General features: G+C 37.0%; 1 protein-coding gene and 1 long non-coding RNA gene across 2 annotated transcripts in view; one reads left to right on the top strand and one right to left on the bottom strand.

Annotated features, from left to right (window-relative positions):
- LOC308193336 (uncharacterized protein) overlaps positions 1-17,076 on the top strand; it is a 440,865-nt gene that overhangs the window by 194,813 nt on the left and 228,976 nt on the right. The window lies entirely within an intron of this gene.
- LOC308193355 lies at positions 3,532-5,822 on the bottom strand. The gene is made up of 2 exons (XR_013949577.1): positions 4,205-5,822; positions 3,532-3,797 (listed from the first exon to the last, which is right to left on the bottom strand). It is a non-coding gene; the product is annotated as an uncharacterized lncRNA (long non-coding RNA).

Raw genomic sequence — 17,076 nt, 5'->3', positions numbered from 1 at the left:
ATACGATCATTACAGAAGAGCTCAGATCTTTAGACGTCGTATGATTGCCAGCTCACCAGCCACCCTTCCTTTGTCACATTATTTTTTTTTTGTCTGACACTCTAATGAAAGCAATACAAAAGGCTGCCAGAGCCCAGCTCAGAATGCCCAATTTGCTTTGACTGCCATTTTAGAGAGCAAAAGTGTGTTCCATTATTTGTATCGATATTAGGATGAACTTAGATCAGCAGATCTTCTGGACAGGGCTATGCCTTTTCTTTCCTTTGAAGGGCTGTGCATACTTGTGGTAGCATGTAAATAATAAGTCGGTGATAGGAAAATTAATGCATGCCTGAAGGTCGGCTAATAGACTTCTGATGGCCCTGTGGAGCACTAGGCTTTAAGCATTACTTGATTTTCAGCCCATACACCTAAGTGATAAGATTTCAGAAGATTTTTGTGTATGTCTTTGTGTTTAGCTTAGCTTTTATACACTTTTTTTTTTTTTTTTTGGCCCAAGCTTCTAGAATAATCTGCAGCACATCCAGTCGTTCTCATTACCTGATGTCTGTAGCAAGGAGAGAAAGTGTGCTTTTTGGCACGCTGTTTTGAGAATCTTGAATTTCTTTTCCTTCTGTCTCTCTCTGCCACAAACTTTTTCCTGTCCTCCCCATCTGCGATACTTGGGGAGAATGAGAGCATTAAAGCAAGCTTGTCAAATGTTAACCTGATAAAGAAACAGCTTGGAAATTCATTTTGTTCCCTGGAGAGAGGCTGTATTATTCTGAGGTGCCCTTTGCTATGTCAAGAGCTAAAGATGCTTCATGAACCACACCTAGGCAAAGATGAGTAAGACCCTCCCTTGGAAAGGCTTAGACCTGTTGAGCATCCTTTTCATCATTACAACACAGTGCATTGGAGCGTCTCAGATTAATCATCTGTTCCCACAAGTAGGATTTCCTTTTGTTAAGACCTTAGGGAAGCTAAATTTTTCAAAATACATGCTGGACGGGACTGAAGGTTTTTCTTATTTCTTTTGGAACCCCATTCACAGAAGCAAACCTCCAAGTTTAAACTTAAAAACCAGAGGCAGCAAGGGTTTCAATTCAGAGGAAGAAATGCATCGGCGCTGAGATCCTGTGAAGATCCTGCATTCTCCTGAGTGCTGGAGAAATTTGTGAAACTCGTTATCTTTTGGTCCAGCACCTTTAAGAAATCCCTGGCTATCAAATTTAGCTTTGGCATAGATGTATGTAACTAATATGAGATCTCTAAAAGTGATCTTGTTAATCATAGCTTAAAAAAAAAAAAATGCTTAGATACTTGGAGGTTTTAGAGGCTGGATTTTTATTTTCTTTATTTTAGTGGAGGCAATCGAGGCTTAATTTTCTGCGTAGGTATTACCAATGAGAGACACAGATCTTGAGCCCAAAGGGATTTCTTCTGAGGCACTAAGGTGAGAGCATACTGCTGTATGTGACAAATACTTCTACTGTTGTTGTTCGATAAAGAGAGAATTTTCTGACTTCAGAACAGTTTTTAAAAACTAAACAACATACGCCCTCTAAATTACCACTTTTAATTCCAAGAATTAGCGTGTTATAACAGAAGCTGATATTAAGGTTTTGAAAATGAGCTTAGTTTTAGAAAAACAGGTACACAGAGTTTATAAAGAAGTTGGATGCACAGAGTAAATTCATATATGCAGTACAAAGTTAGGCTTCCATATGATTTATTGGGTTCATTTGCTTCCCTTTTCTACTTTTATTCTGGATCTTTCTATTGTTTTTCTTTCAAAAGGAATACAGTACAGCAGATTCATCAGAGGCCATTATTTACTGATTCTGTATATTGTTTTCATAATGGTTGAACTCAGCAATTCATGAACTGATTATTGAATTTTAGCAAGTGGCTAATGAATCATTGATGCTGGCTCAGTGAGAAACAGAGTCCTTATGTTTCTGCAGTTCTGCAGGCTTCCTTCAGATTTCACAGCTAGTTTCATTCATTTCATTTCTTTCTTCCCTATCTTCCTTTCTTGGAATATTACCATTTAAAAATAACAAAACCAGTGACCACTTAAATCATGTCAGTTTTTTTCACGAGTAAGTTAGTGACCATATGTGGACTAAAAATAGATTTAAGAAAGAATCAAAAGGATTTCCAAATTTCATAAGGTCTCAGGCAAATGAGAAGCTTATCAAGAAACTTTGAGTCGTTGTAAGTCAGCTGCAGGATAATGCTAAAATAATGTGCAATTTCAATTCAATGCTTTTTAAAAGCTAGCAAAACAGAATTGTTTATTAATGTAGCATAGCATATTCCTTATTTAATATGGAATTATAATGAATTGTTATTAAAGATACTATGTTACAGTTGTAATGTAGCAGTATGAAAACTTTAATAGTGGCCTGCAAAAGAGAAGTTCTTTTCATTCTCATTTTCATCTCTTTCAGCTTTTCAAAATGCCTGTCCCTACAGAATTGTTACAAGATAATAGAACTCCAAGATTTATTTCTGATAAAAGGTTTAAACTGCAATAGCAAAATATAATAGCCCAATAACAAGACCGAATAGACATTAAAATAAGAAGGAAAAAGAAAAAGACAGACTTATTGCGCTTACCTGTCTATTCACAAAAATGGATCCATCACATTGCAACCTGATAGTAGCTCTCTATAGCCTGTATATTGGGATTCGGAAGGAGGCTTGACTCACGGGCTTTATTCTCTGGTTGCATTGCTGTGTGTGCTCAAGCTCCGTAATAACAGATTTTCCTGAAAGTCATTTCTATGTGGATTAAGCCATACCTGTCACCTTCTCCTTTCCCATAGAATAAAATTCCATTTTTCATAATTTTCCAAATCTAGTTTGGTTTCTACTAAACTATTATTGGGAATGTTAGATTTTTTTTTTTCCTGTGGTGCAGTTGCATAATATTTGTGAAATAAGAAATTCCTGAAGTGTATATCAAAGATCACTCGCGAGTTTTGAGGGCTTGTTTGTAGTCATATCTGATTTGAAATCTTCTGTGACTTCTGTGGTTGTCAGTACCATTCTTATGCTAATAGAACATTTGTTTTAATATTCGGTTGAGGTAGCAGCCTATACTTTGCATTGTGAATAGGTGTAGTCAGAAGATAGGGGTTGGATATTTTTTAATGAACTATACGATTTATTATTATTATTTAGATTTCTAAATATTTCAGGAGAAAATCAAAATCATTCAGTTAACGTAATGCATTATATTTTCTTGAGGAAAATTTTCTACATGGAGTTGTAAATAATATACTGATGGTCCCACATAGGCTTCCTGTCCTCATGTGTTATATGTGGCTCCCTTAAGTATTTGGGTGTGTGCTCTTGATCTGTGTCTGTTTTCTTTCTTTGACTTCTTTTTTTTTTTTTTTTTGACTTTTTCTTTCTTTGGGCAGGCTCATCATGAAAGGCTGAGTTCTCTTAAAAACAGATAAGGAATATGAAAAAATGAACCAGAATTACTATTACATGTAACAGAAAAATTGGCAGGCTAAACTAGTTGGCTTTCTTCCTGTCTTCTTCCAGTTCATCATCCACAGTAACTTGAGTTGAAAACCCAATTTTCTACAGGGAAAATATTTTTCTATTGAAACTTCCCAAGCAGCTCTTCTTACAGTTCTTTAGTAAACACGTGGTTTTGCGGTTCTGCTCATGGTTCAACACCAGTCACCCTTTTGATCTTAGTGAAATGTGAAGATTGCCAGGGGCCGGTGTAAGGAAATGTTCTACCTCCTGCAGCCCTGTTCTCTGAGACGTGTGAGCATCAATATCATTAAAACCTACACAGAAGAAGAAGAAGAAGAAGAAAAAGATTTTCTGGAATTTGAGATTATCATACTTCTATATTACAGACAGTAGCAGGTACCCATAGGTGGGCTGAACTGTTTTGTCTCAAGATCTTTCCATCTTTCTACTCTCAGAGACAGTCTGACACATGCAGGATGTAACTGCAGTTAGTAAGATCTGATTAGGATTTTCATGAACAATATCTTTGTCAGATTTGTTCAAAAACAGTAAAGGAAGATTTGTTTTATATATTTTTTTATATTCTCTATCAATAAGTTAAAATTAATGAGGACAACCCTATTTTTAAAGTTAGGAAGCCATATAAATATTTTGCAGCATCAAAAATCATTCTTTTTCAGTGTGATAGAGATCATTAAAGTTAAATTTGTGAGGTACATACATTTTCCAGGACAGTCTGTGAAAACTTCTGGGAACTTCATTGCCAGAGCTGATGCAGTTGCAAAATGCCGGGATATTTTTTCAGGTGTGTTTAATCCTGCTGAGGAGTTAAATCGAGGTGTTTGAAAAATTATATTTAAGAGAAGATTTTTATTTTTTTATTTTAGGATGAGATGAAAAAACCCCAAACCCTTGTGAAATAGTATCCCCGTGTATTGTACTGCGGACTCAGAGAGAGTATTGTGTTCCAACCTCTCACAGACCACAGGAGCAGACCACGTATCAGGCACAGAACAAAACAGCAGAAAAGAAATCCCCAGAAGTCTGACCAGAGGCTGTTAGATTTAAGCTGAATAGAGCTAATGCTGAGAGCCTTTGGGGACAGATCCTCAGCTGCTGTGAACGGCTTGGGTGAGGCTGGCGCTGTAAATAGGATTGTTGGCACCAGCCGGGGATCTGCTCATCAGTGCTGGTGCTGGCTCAGAGAAGTTTGCTCTAAAGCAGACTTGCTGCAGTTTTCAAATAAATAAAAGCTGGTCTTTGTGGGTATTTAATGCTCTTCTGTTCCAGGCTTGCTTCTGTTCAAAGCTCTTTCTAGGTGTATGTTGAATTTGATAAACAAGGCAGATAGGCAATTTACTGATTTTTGTGCTTTTTGACTTTATCCCCTTTTTAAAAAGAGTTGCTTGCTTGCAAAGCCTCTTGGCTGCATGGAGGTAACGATAATGCAAATAAGCAGCACAGTATTTCATGCCAATATTCCCTTCTTTTTACTTCTGTCCAGACTGGTCTGTGTACCTAGAGAGGTGAGCTATTAATATTGCCTTTTTACAGCTAAATTATCTAACTCCAGAATTGTTCACAGATTCTATTAAAGACCCCTATGGAGGATTGCTTCTACAAATAGGCATTTTAATTCATCCGGGTACACTAAGGTGTTACCTTCCTTTCATTAATAAAATGGAAACTCATAAAGAAAACCAGATTATCCTGAATTTATGATCAAGTAATTTTGTTTCTCTTAGCTCTGGTAATAATTGTGGAACATTATTTCCTTGTTTCTTTTCCTTTCTCCTTCATATACCTAGACAATCTTAATTTCTCATGTTTATTTATCTCCCCCCCCCCCCCCCCTTTAATTTGACAAGAAAAGCTATCTAGGACCCCAGGAGGCAAACACTGAGGCTTAAGAATTGGTCCTTCCTATCTCCACTTTAATGAAATAATAAGTAATTGGTTCATATTTGCGAATGCTTTGGAAATTCTAGGTTATTCTTTTCATGTTCTATCTTAAAATTTCTTAGAATGGTAATTTTAATACCTTTGTATTTTTCTGGTATTTTGTCATCCACACTGTAAAGTGATTAATCTCTCTTTCATCGTGACTTTAAATACTCAACTTTTTACTGGCATCGTGCTGTTTTTTTCCCCCTGAAATGAAGCTTTCTTTTCAATTTGTAAACCATTGTTTTGATCTTTCCTTCCCAACCAGCTCAAGGTTAATATTGTTAACAGACTGACTGAAATTTCAATACATTTGAGGCCCTCAATAGGGATAAATCACCACAGGTTTCCTGATTCCAACCTCTCAATGCTACTTGACATCAATGGCAATCCTGCCTCTTTATTGACAGATGCCTTTTCGGGGGGAAAAACCCTGAATCCAGTTCTTCAGAAGGCAGATCATGCTATGGATCACTTCCCTGCTGCAGAGTACTTCTGAAGCACCTCTGCAGAGACCACTTCAGTTGAACGACTACTTCATGGACTTAAAATGAAGTATGCAGAGCTAAATTATCTCTATAGATGCCTTGGCTAAACTTCTGGTAGGAGGCTGTTCTTCTGAGATCTCTTAAGAAGCAACTACAGAAAACATCCAGTGCATTTTCTGACCAGCTGAGAGGTGGTGATTCAAAAGAGTTCAGCAGAGTAACGTGACACGAGTAAAATTTTGAAGCATCTAAAATACCAGAAAAACTTGAAACAACTTTTTCACATGCCTTTTCAATCAGAAGGTATTGATCTCTATTAAAATAAAAGAAATGATGTTTAAAAATATACTTCGGGGAAAAAAAAAGCAAAAAAACAAAAACCAACCAAACAAAAAACCCAGCTACATTAAAAGCTAAATGATTTCATCCAACATTGTGGTCTACAAAAATGTCGACAAAAGTGAGAGAGACTTGTATCTATTCCTTTCACAGAATGAAATCTACCTTAAGCCACAGTTTTTATTTTTCTAAGTACTTCTGATAGTTTCCTGACTTGCTTGGAAGTAATCATAATTTCCCTGTTAAAATGTTTTTAAATGGTCCCTGAATGGTTCTTGGGTGGTTGATCCATCTTCTCAAATTGTGTACAGTTCTCACCGTTTTCTGAGAATTGTTGGTGTCTATTGAGGCCTGCTTCGTGGAAAAAGACAAATATTTTGTAAGCCAAATTTTGAATGTTAGTTTAGTGGAGGTTTTTTTTTTTTCCAAATTCACAACAGTTATACCGTGTACAAGAGTGTGACCTAATGACCATTTGCTCTAAAGTACGTGTTGGTCAATGCATACTTCAGTAAAAGTGTGAAAACACTTTTATTTATCATGTAATTTTGTATCCATGAGCTATTACTGGGTTAAAAATGAATTTTCTTTATCTCAAAAATCATTTCCTTTAATTGGTGGTATTCATTATTTTTGATAATCTAGCAGCTGAAAAGTAGTTTATGAAGATGGCCTAATCTCTGTTAATGTCTCTGTTGGTATCATGGACATTTTACTTGTTTTTCTAAATGAAATCTTTCTTGCTTACACATTCTTAACCTGCTCAAGCATTGAAAGCCAATAAACTATAGATTCGTTTAGTTTAGAGTTGCTGAAGTTGCTGAACAGAAATATTTTCTATTTGATATTACTTTCACGATACAGGAAGCAATAGCATGAAAACCCAGACAAAGCATTCCTGGAACATGTGTGTGCTGAAGATTATCATTATTATTATTATTATTTTAATAAAAGTGTGGAAAAGTAGAGTTAGCGTTGTGATACTCCCATGTGCCAAATTTTGGAAGAAGAAATAAAATTGCATTTTCATTATATTTTCTTAAGAACCGACATAGCAAGCATTTAGTTAAAGATGCCTGTACCTCTGAAAGACCATAAACTTAACTTTTTGCAGATGGAGTCAATGAGGAAGTTCTGACTTAACAGGGAATTAGGGCAGGTACAGTAGCATCTAAATGTCACTTATCTGTCATGTATCTGAAATACGATATGTGTGTGTATATAGTTACATATATATGTATATATAAATCAGTGGCTCTTAAAGCCTTCTGCAAGGCAGGTCCATATATTTCCTCTGTTTTATAGTTGAGATAGGTAAAATACACAGGTGGCAAATTGAATGAGACAGTTTCCTCTGTAGTAACACCTGACATAGTATCAGCATCTCCATTCTTATACATACATATGCTTTTTCTGACTGTCGGTGCAGCAGTGAAGGGGAGTCTCATCCATCCTTTATTTGGCATGAAGTAAACCCATTGCAGATGTATTTTTTTTTTTTTAGACAATATAAAGCAGGGTTAAAAAGATAACGCACCTTCAAATAAGGAAAAAAAAAAAAAAAAGCTTGATTACCTTACCTTACCCAACGGGCTTGGTTTATCCTAACTGTCTTCTCTCATTAATTATTTTGCTGCAAGCATGTGATATATGGTGATAGCCTACATGAGTAATTTCAACTAGGGTAAATTTGGCTTGGTACGTTTAACAAAAATTAAAGTATTACTGGCAATTAAAAATCCTGAGACTAGAAAAATTCAGACAGTTTTGAGAATTTTCTGTTTAAGTAAAATTGCTCTTGGATTGCATTAAGTGTTGAAAAAATAAGTCTGGAAAAAAAACCTAATTGTACCAAATGAGAGGTAAAGATTCTATTCTTTTTCCTGTAGTGATACAAAATCAAGATGCATGTAGCGCAATTTTTCTACCCCAGTATGTGTATTGCTAAAAGTGCAACTTCCTGCAAAATGACTTAACCTACACAGAGCATAGAATTTTTGCTGCATGTACAATGAACTTCATGGCAGAGAAGCAAAAGTAATTTCCCTAATGACTGGTTGAAAATCTTGAGATCTGCAGACCATCCACTTTTTATCTCTAGCAAAGCATACACGATCTCTATCTGCCTATTTATGACACTGCAGTGTATGACAAAGACTACAGCATCATGCAGTGTTGAAACAAAAAGCGCATGTCAAAACTCAAGTAGGAATCTTTGAAAGGTCTCCTGAGGAAGAATCATTCTGTTTTGTAACACAGCCTTGCCCTGAAAATGTCTCTGTAAAATGAGTCCAAAGGACTTATAACTCTTCGTGTAGTCCAAATGCCCTCACGTTTATTCACAAATAAATTTAAACGCATGGAAGCTTTTGGATTGCAGGTATGATTATGTGCAGCTGCTAAAATCTTACATTTTAAAATATGTTACAGCACAGTTTTATCACTACAGCTGTCTCGCTGTCATGTCTCCCACTGGGCTTTACCTGACCTCCTTTCCCTTCTCCCTGTGCCATGCCATTGCACGTGGGTGGAGAGCTGGTGTGCATGCTGAGGGTTTTGTGGGTGCCAGACAAGGTTGCAGATAAGGCTGCTGTCTAGTTTGGGGAGAAGTGATTCTGTGCTGTTGCAGCTGTGGAAGTGCAATGTGTTTTCAAGGGGGCAGGAAGAGGAGGCTGGTCCCTTTCCTACCAGCCCCACTCAGCAGTAAGGATCTAGCACTAACTGCTACGATGAGTTTTGCAGTGTATTGGTAGAGCCTGTTCCAGTTCCCATTGATGTCAGCGGAAGTTTCCTTTGATTTACTTGAGACAGGGTTAGACGGTTAATGAATAGATCTCTGCATGTTTAGAAAGTGTGCAGTTAGTTGCTAGCTTTAAAGGAGCATCAGTGTTTGTCTACAATATTCTTTAATATGTCATTGTAATCATAAGACAACTAGCACTTCAAAGGTTTCTCCGTTCTTTGTTGTTAGAAGACCAGGATTAGAAGGTGCATCAACAGTTGTATGTTTGCTCCGTGAATTTTCTTTCTGTTTTTATACCTGCATACAAATCGAAACCAATAGTTATTTCTAGGGAGCATACAAGGCAATAAATAGCTGTGTATACTCCCACTGTATCAAGTCATGTTGCTGTGAATCACAAACTAATTACTTCAAAGTTTAAAATCTACCCTCCTAGAAACTGTTGCTCTTTTATTCCCAGAAATATAATATCAAGCCATAATTTATCAACAGCATTGTCATAAATATTAAGTACATGAAGACCTACCTGTTCTTATTTAGATATTGATAGCCTCTTAAATGCATATAGGATTCTGCGTATGGAGTCACAGATACCCACACACATACTTTGTGGGAGCAATAAATGTAAATCAATAGGGAGCACTTTGTGTGATAAAACTAGAAATTCAGGTTCATGCGAGCAGCCAGTGCTAATGCAAATAATTCTAACACATTTCACATGAGACATTAGACTGATATCTTTGCTGTTTATCTCTAGTTTTGTCAGCTGGAAAGGCCGGAACTGATGGGCTGTTTTGAAGGAGTACACACAACTTCTGTGCTTTGGCCAGTTTTCCTCCCAGTGATAGCACCGCAGCTAATGTCCATGTCTGCGCGTGTGTAGTGGCTGAAGGCATGGCTGGCTTCCTACAGCATTTTACTGCATTATCAGTATTTAACCTCATTAGAGATTGCTGCAGAATAGCTTGTATTTGAAAGGAGCTGAGTAGCACAAATGCAATTCTATGTACTGCCTATGTACATACACACAAGTCATCAGTCCCATTTGGTACTTCTCTAAAATATTTGTAAATGTTATTTTAAATAAACATTTAGCTGGTTCATTATTAAATCTTTATATAAATTTCATCTTCTATAAGATGTTCAAAATCTTCAGAATTCATCAGCATGTCTTAATACTTGTGCTTGACTAATGTTTTACATTTATAGGAGTTTTAAAAGGCAGGTGCAATGTGACATATCACAAGAAGCAAATTAAACTCTTGTAAAGCACAGCTGGAATGCTAAAAATGTGTATTTGTAATTTAAATATGTGACACCATCACACTGTAAAATCAGTTCATAATTAGAAAACATCTGTTTTTTTCCAATATGATGTCTAATAGTATATTTAAATAATTTAGAATGCAATAAGGGGAAAAAAAAGTCAAGCTATAGTAAGTGATTCAGGACATTTCTTTTCTTTTGTTTAAATGTCCTCCTCCAGATCTCTAAGTAACCCATCATTTTGAAGCTAATTCTTGGTTCACATTATAATCACCATTGATGAAATACATATGCCAAACATATGTGCTGTTATGACCTTATTGTCAGTCAAGAAACAGGTTTTGTAGATGCTATTGTTAAGAAGGATTTACACACTGTCATGTTGCTGGTTTTTTTCTTTTTTTTTTTTGATTATTGAAGAACCGTGAGTCAAATAAAAGTTGATTATTTTAACAGTGAAATTTACATGAATACACATATATATAGTAAACACAATGATGTCTTAGGAGTTTATGATATCTGGAAACATACTTAAGCTAGATTAAATACTGACTTAAAATGTACTGGGATCAATTCAAGTTTAACTAATAAAGTTTGAACAAAACCACGACTTCTCAAATGAAGTTAACATGGTAGATTAGCCACACATCTGTCATCAGTGTTCACGTAGGAGGGTATTTATATTTGTGTGATGAAAATCCTAATGGATGTTTTTATCCTGCCTGAAGTGTGCAAGCAGAGCGTTCCCCTAGTTTATTGGCAGTAAACTATATAACCTTTCTCTTGCCGTTGCCTAAGCATCTATTTAAGATAAATAGAGGCCAGACATTCCTGAACAGCTTTTTTGTTCTTTTTTTTTTTTCCACAGGCATGTACGTATAAATGGTTGAAAGTCTTCACACATACTTGATAATGTCTAAAAAGCACACTAGGTATAGTAGTACTGTTCAGTTATTTTTCAGCTCAGTAGCTGGGCAATGGTGTTAGTAAATACTGTGAGGCCCATCTATCAACTCTTCCCTGGGATGTGAACGTTCTGGAGAAAAAAAAAAAAAAATTCAATTTACGTCTTTTCCTTATTAAATGAAACTAATTTTTGCCCTAGAAATGAGGAAAAAGTCTAACCCAACTTTTGGAGGGCTAGAGTACATAAAGTTAATGTGCTGCCATTTGCATGCATCTACGTCTCAATCGTCTTTTACCAACCTTTGCTGCTGCAGCCCACCACAAGCTTTTCATCAGTTTATGCATTGTGCGCCAGGGCAAATAATGACAGAATATCTAGCTAAAGAAGGGGTACTTAATCAGCAATCAAGATTCAATTTGTTTTAATTTTAGCAGGTGTTTGTGAGGTACATTGATGGGAGAGATAATATGTACTGCTTTCATTAGCTCTCTTGTTTTTGTGCTTGAACATTTAAGAGCCAGATGTTCGGAGGTGAGCTGATCAGAATATTAAGTCTCCAGAGGTTGGTTTCCATAGTGTTTTACATTCCTTTCTTTATCTCCCTCAGTTCACCCTGAGCTATGAGGTGCAAGTGCTTGCAATGACAGACTACATTTCTGCTTCCTATTCAACTAAAGCTTTAAATTAGTCTAATTCTCTATTAAAACAAAACAAAACAAAAAACCCAAAACTTTATTCTAATAATCTGCAATTAATTCGTGGTCCTTGGGTCAGACTCATTTCCCATTTAGAACCAGTTTAGTTGATAAATCCCTCGCAGAAATTATTTGTTTAGTGACTGGTATTTTGCCAGGAGGTTTTACCTCAGTAAAAACACAGAACTGCCATCAGTCAGTAAGCTACTGATTCCATCATCTTTTTACGTTAAACATACAATCTAGACCCTTTCTCTGTTCTGGGGAAAAAAAAAAAAAAAAAGAAATAAAAAAAAGACAGCACCTCTAATGTCCTAATGCCTCGGCATGAACGGGGACTGCAGGATGAACTTGGAGGGCAGCCTCAGTCAGTCTGTGTTCTTTAAAAGGAAACGTGCAGGCTGTATTTGAATATCGTACTGGTTTTTATGACACAAGGTCATTGAAGGAATAGACTGGAGTGGGCAATAGGATTGTGAAAGAAGACAGGCAAACTTAATCTTTTGTTTTATGTTCTTAGCCTGATAGGTAGCATTTTAGCTCATCCCTAGTAGCTGCTGCACTGATGTCAGTATTCTGTATGGTACGCTCTCCCATGGCTGTGATTATAATTTCTTTTAGTAGAGAAACAAACCCAGAAATGAAGAGTTAAATAGAACTGCCATTGGCAAATGCTATAATGTTTTCCCTCACTATTAATTGTTCTCTGTTTACTTTGATGCTCAAAGATTGCCCTGTTTTACAAGCGTATTTTCTTAATTGTGTCACCTTGTACTGTAAGTATGTCAGAGGGGAAACATTTGCAAGTGATTAGATATGGACCTTTGTGTCACCAAATGTATGAGGTACATACCCTTATAGGATATAATTGTGATCTTTTAATATGCGGCCATTGACCCAGACTTGTTATTATCTATTATAGTTTATAATAATGTATCTCTTTATGATTAAATGATGATGCCCGGCAGAACACTATGATTAGCATTTCAGTTATTTATAGATTATGTCAGAGCAGTAATAAACATAAAATGCTGTTAATGTGTGGCTAATGAAATCTGGACATGAACAAGTTTATGAATTGATATAATTCATTTGAGTGTTCTAACTGAGCTGCTGGTTCTCGTCATAATTCAAAAGCTTAGCAGGGTTCACCGATTAGGTGGTAGACTAATTTGCTACAAAAAGTCAATGGGTTTTCATCGTCTTGGGCTATCATACACAGCATGGCTGATTGCATAAGGACTATACAAAGTAATTCTCATAAATATATTTATTAAGCTTAATATGTTTTGTGAGGTTAGGATGGAATCAGCTAGTGCGCAACATATGTGGAACAAAATCACAGTGTGTTAGATACTAAAAAGATATGTTCAGTAAAATCATTCAAGACCAGATCGATGAGGGAGTTATTTGAATTTTAAAAAGTGAGCAATTCAATATCAAATATAAATGAGAGTCATAAAGAATGATGCAGATGATTGACTGAGTACGCTCGACGTTTATTTTACTTTGGCATCATAATTTCATTTCATGCTACAAATACAGTTTTAAACTTAGGTTACATAGCACTGAAATAGCTGAGTGTATTTGCAGAGCTAATGGGAGTACTGCTTTCCTGTGGCTAGGAAAAACTGAGGAAAACCTCACACTAGAGTAAGTGCTTCTACTTTTTCCACTAGTGTAGTCTATCGCCAGCTACCTGTCCTTTTATAGCGCTGTCTTTTGATAGCAACATATCCTGGGCCCTGATCTTCAAAAGAGATGTTCCTAGACTTTATAGAATATCATGTTTTGTTGTTGTTGTTTTGTTTAAACAATGGGTGAGCACTGTGTTGAATGTAATTTCCTCTTTGTGATCTTTATTTATCATCAAGGGCTGTCAGTTCATCAGGTTCTTTCCGCCCTTTCTCCGCTACAGCATCCTTTGCTCTCTACCATCCTTTGCTCTCTTGCCTCAAATCCACCATTGGTTTAATAGGGGGTGAACTTGTAAGGAGAGTCCTTTATGCCACCAAGAAATGCTCTGAAAGCACTAGGCTAGCTTATATTCACTGTATAAATATATTTTTCCAGTATGTCCTCCATAACACACGATTTTAGAACATTTTGTTTGAACGTCTATGCATAAGCAGACTAGGCTCCTTTATGAAGAAAGAAAATAAACTCTTGAGTCTATATGGAACCCCAAAGACATCATACAAGCACTTGGATGAGATAATTAGCTGAGCTTTCTTCATTTTTAATACTAACATATGTAGTAAAAATTAACGAACAGTATTAATGACTAAAAATAGTGTAAAGAAGCAAAACCAAACAATCAGAAATGTTTTTTTGTGCTGCTTATTCAAGAATCTAACAGGATTAGTTATGATGTGACTGGGGGACGCTGCCTTGTTAATAATGTTAATCAACATTTCCAAGTTTTTCTATTTAAAAAAAGCGATGTCATTAAAGAAAGAAGTGCCACTTGAGAAAATGGGTATACAGCTCTCCAATCTTTTCTTATTCTAACAAGAGTCCAGACAAACCCTTTTATATTCCCCTCTCGCATTTGTATCTTGACCCAACGTTTGATCCATATGAGGCCCTGCACTCTAATCTTCACTATCAGCTTTTTCTCTGTTGCTCTCCAATATCGTTCACATTACATGCATTCCTTCCCTGCATTACATAAATCTTTGTCTTGCCTGTACAAAAAAAGAAGACCTCTGTAACCATAACCCACATGCCCCAGCCAATCCTCTCCCTCTTCCCAGGTGGTTGCTTTAGAGCTTCTTGGAAGATTCAAAGAAATTAAGAAATGGATTCCTAGCTTTTTCTACAGATATTTTAAAAGCAAAGATTAAAGGTACAATTTCCACACCTCCATGTACGTTATCTCCTCCAGAACGTGGTGCGTGCACGAACACGAAATTCAGATGTAAGGGCAGTAGTGGCCCTGAGCTTGCTTTACCTGTGTGCTTCGTGCTCCCAGCAGGCTGCCGGGTGCGAGCCCCAGGCTGTGCATGGGCTGGGGAACAGCAGCAGTAGTGGCCCTGAGCTTGCTTTACCTGTGTGCTTCGTGCTCCCAGCAGGCTGCCGGGTGCGAGCCCCAGGCTGTGCATGGGCTGGGGAACAGCACGTGGTGATGCAGCAGGTGACTCCTGCTGAGGTAGGGGGAGTCCCCAGCTTGCAAGGAAATACACTGCTCTGTTGGAAGTGGTGGTTCTGAGGTTATTTCTAGTATGGGGCTATGAGGACTTTTAGTCTTTGAACATCTGTGGCTGGTCCAGGAGCTGTCACACAGTTATTGTGTGTGTCTGTCTCATTGGGACATAAAATTTGACTGGCTCTTCTTAGTGGCTTCCTGCTGCTTTCCTAAGACTGAGGTAAGAGGGAAAAAACTTTGCAGAAGTAGCAAGCTGAAAACCATCTGAAAAACTCATAGGTCAAAAGAGTCCTTACCCTTAGCAATGCCTCCTTCATGTAAGACCTGAAAAAGAGAACCTCCATCACATCTGTTTGCTATCTGCAATATCATATTCTGTATTTTTCTCCTCACTGTTTGTTTTAAATTTATTTTTAGTTAATTAAAAATACAGTTGATATTTTTTTCCTGTGTCACAAATGAGAATGCTAACATTTCATTTATAAAGTGATATGTGGTTCAACTTCTGCTCTTGATATTTTCAAGAGGCCAATGATTAAAAAACCTATGTGGAATATGCTCTATTATTGCCCTCTCTAGGCATTGTCGCATAAAACCTTAAAGGTTCTGGTGCTAAATCCCCAAGGCAGCATTTTGATACATGCCAGATGTTCACTCATGGGAGGGATAAATGTTTAATAATTTTTGCTATTGTTACTGTTTTTACAATGTGTTATACTGCCATGGCTTGCTAAGGCTAAAGCTCTGTTTTGCTGAAGGAACAGGCATATAATAAGTAAGATGTTTACATTTCCATCATCTGATTTTTGCCAATAACGTGGGAGTTTGCGACCTGAAGCACAAGTAGCCTGAGTCTCTCAGAGCTGACAAAAGGGTTTAACTGGGCAACCTGAAATCCCGTTTCAGGGAAGAAAGCTTGCTACAGCCTCCAGTTGGTTTTAAAAGTCGGAAACTTCATCTGGTTCCAAGTAACAACTTATAACCTATTCACACAGATTTCAGTGTAAAGCAACAGGAAAAAAAGGGCTTGGCCTGCTTTCTTTCTCTGTCCAAAAGGAGTAGCATAAATCCATGTGCCTGTGGTATTTGCACTCATATCTCCAGTGTAATAGACCAATACTCATCTTCCTAAATTAGAGATGTGCCCAAAATTTTTAAAAATAGTATTATATACTTCAGTGAAATAGATGAAGTTGATCCCTGTTGAAACACTGATAATGTCAACAGAATTACTCTGGCTTTTGGAGCCAGTGGGAGCTGACAAGAAAACGGATGCATTTTCCCCCGAAAATGGAAATCGTCTGGATAGAAACCATAATGATAAGAGAGTGTTGTGCATTCCAAGTACAAAGCATAAGGCATCCAGGAAAAGACTTGAAGGTTTGGGTGTGTGTGTGTGTGTTTCAATCTGTCTTTCCAGATAAGTGAGGGGCCAGTTTTTTGTTTTGTTTATTTTTCTTATCGTATATGGGAAACCATAATTTCATACTGCCTTTCTTATTATCTTTTTCTTGGTCTCTTTTCTGTTGTGCATTGCTGGGGAGAGAGTTTGATGATAGAGATATTCTAACCAGAAAGCGTCTTAAGGCCATGTCACTGGTGGGAGCTACCTTATGCAGGAAATATATATATATACATACAGATCTTTAAAAAGTTCTAATTTTGCAAAAGCCCGTCCCCATTTCAGCTCCATTTTGGTCCCCGGTTGAGGAGGATCACTTGGCTGTTGCTCACTTCACTTTCCTGTAACAGGTTTGCTCAGGGTGCCAGTTTAGTTATGGTCTGTGTGCCATCAGATGCCATCGTCAGATGCCTTAGTCTAAGCAGCCGTCTGGGTTGTCTTAGCAAGGGCTGTGCTTCTGAGAGTTGTCTTTCTGTTGTTTTTTCTAGTGTTGGATGAGAAGCAAGCTCAAAATCAAGTTCAGGGGTTATCTACTAGTTCCATTCTCACAAGTCTGGATGTTCTTTGAAGTTCCTTTTTTTTTTTTTTTTTTTTTTTTACCAAACTCCTTCACTGGTTAGTCAATACAATACAATAACCAGATACCATGCAATCAGCGTTC

This window comes from Anser brachyrhynchus (assembly GCF_964034855.1).
Source record: "Anser brachyrhynchus genome assembly, chromosome: 3".
In the NCBI taxonomy this organism is placed as follows: Eukaryota; Metazoa; Chordata; class Aves; order Anseriformes; family Anatidae; genus Anser; species Anser brachyrhynchus.
The sequence above is the reverse complement of the archived record's forward strand: the minus strand, read 5'-3'. Positions and strand labels throughout refer to the sequence as shown.